The following is a 2,328-nucleotide window of genomic DNA, read 5'->3' as shown; positions in this document are numbered from 1 at the left end:
TGCTGCTTTGACAATACTACTATAGGTCGCCGTATTTTTCATCAAATTCAGTCTTGTGGTAATCATTTCACTGCAATTCCGAATTGCATCGTAGTAGCAGGCATCCGCCATAACTTCCGCTTTAGAGGTTGTATTTCGGAGGGATGTCAGACATGGTCGGGAAAGTATACTAGCGTTACGATATGCAAAAGATTTGTAGCGAGGTAAGTAATAGTACGGTGAAGCCTGTGTGGCTTCGTGGTAGAGCATCTGTCTTGTAAACAGAAGATGCCTCCGGTTCAATCTCAGGCGGAAACATGGATGGCTGGGCCGCTTCTGTCATCTCATCGTCCGGAAGCGCGGACGCGCCCATAATAGGAGGTTGTTTCTGCTTTGACAATACTGCTATAGGTCGCCGTCATTTTCATCAAATTCAGCCTGATGATAATCATTTCAATGCAAGTCCGAATTGCATCATAGTAGCAGGCATCCACCAGGACTTCCACTTTAGAGGTCTTTCTCGAAGGGAAGTCGGACATAGTCGGGCAAGTACAGTAGCGTTACGATATGCAAAAGATTTGTAGCGAGGTAAGTAATAGTACGGTGAAGCCTGTGTGGCGCCGTGGCAGAGCATCTGTCTTGTAAGCAGAAGACCCCCCCGGAATAATCTCAGGCGAAAACATGCATGGCTGGGCCGCTTCTCTCATCTCATCGTCCGGAAGCGCGGACACGCCCAGAATAGGAGGTTGTTGCTGCTTTGACAATACTGCTATAGGTCGCCGTCATTTTCATCAAATTCAGCCTTCTGATAATCATTTCACTGCAATTCCGGATTGCATCATAGTAGCAGGCATCCGCCAGGACTTCCACTTTAGAGGTTCTTTTTTGGAGGGATGTCGGACATGGTCGGGCAAGTACAGTAGCGTTAAGATATGCAAAAGATTTGTAGGGAGGTAAGTAATACTGCAGTGAAGCCTGTGTGGCGCCGTGGCAGAGTATCTGTCTTGTAAAGAGAAGATGTTCCCGCTTCAATCTCAGGCGAAAACATGCATGGCTGGGCCGCTTCTCTCATCTCATCGTCCGGAAGCGCGGACACGCCCAGAATAGGACGTTGTTGCTGCTTTGACAATACTGCTATAGGTCGCCGTCATTTCATCAAATTCAGTCTTGTGGTATACATTTCAATGCAATTCCGAATTGCATCATACCAGCAGGCATCCGCCAGGACTTCCACTTTAGAGGTTCTTTTTCGAAGGGATGTCGGACATGGTCGGGCAAGTACAGTAGCGTTAAGATATGCAAAAAAATTGTAGCGAGGTAAGTAATAGTACGGTGAAGCCTGTGTGGCTTCGTGGTAGAGCATCTGTCTTGTGAGCAGAAGATGCCCCCGGTATAATCTCAGGCGGAAACATGCATGGCTGGGCCGCTTCTCTCATCTCATCGTCCGGAAGCGCGGATACGCCCATAATAGGAGGTTGTTGCTGCTTTGACAATACTGCTATAGGTCGCCGTCATTTTCATCAAATTCAGCCTTCTGATAATCATTTCACTGCAATTCCGGATTGCATCATAGTAGCAGGCATCCGCCAGGACTTCCACTTTAGAGGTTCTTTTTCGGAGGGATGTCGGACATGGTCGGGCAAGTACAGTAGCGTTAAGACATGCAAAAGATTTGTAGCGAGGTAAGTAATAGTAAAGTGAAGCCTGTGTGGCGCCGTGGGAGAGCATCCGTCTTGTAAGCAGAAGCCCCCCCTGGTTAAATCTCAGGCGAAAACATGCATGGCTGGGCCGCTTCTCTCATCTCATCGTCCGGAAGCGCGGACACGCCCAGAATAGGACGTTGTTGCTGCTTTGACAATACTGCTATAGGTCGCCGTCATTTCATCAAATTCAGCCTTCTGGTAAACATTTCACTGCAATTCCGAATTGCATCATAGTAGCAGGCATCCGCCAGGACTTCCACTTTAGAGGTTCTATTTCGGAGGGATGTCAGACATGGTCGGGAAAGTACACTAGCGTTACGATATGCAAAAGATTTGTAGCGAGGTAAGTAATAGTGAAGTGAAGCCTGTGTGGCGCCGTGGCAGAGCATCTGTCTTGTAAGCAGAAGCCCCCCCTGGTTCAATCTCAGGCGAATACATGCATGGCTGGGCCGCTTCTCTCATCTCATCGTCCGGAAGCGTGGACACGCCCAGAATAGGAAGTTGTTGCTGCTTTGACAATACTGCTATAGGTCGCCGTCATTTTCATCAAATTCAGTCTTGTGGTAATCATTTCACTGCAATTCCGAATTGCATCATAGTAGCAGGCATCCGCCAGGACTTCCACTTTAGAGGTCTTTTTCGAAGG

Source organism: Bremia lactucae, linkage group LG11 (genome assembly GCF_004359215.1).
Source record: "Bremia lactucae strain SF5 linkage group LG11, whole genome shotgun sequence".
NCBI classification, from domain to species: domain Eukaryota; phylum Oomycota; class Peronosporomycetes; order Peronosporales; family Peronosporaceae; genus Bremia; species Bremia lactucae.
This window is presented reverse-complemented; position numbering follows the sequence as displayed.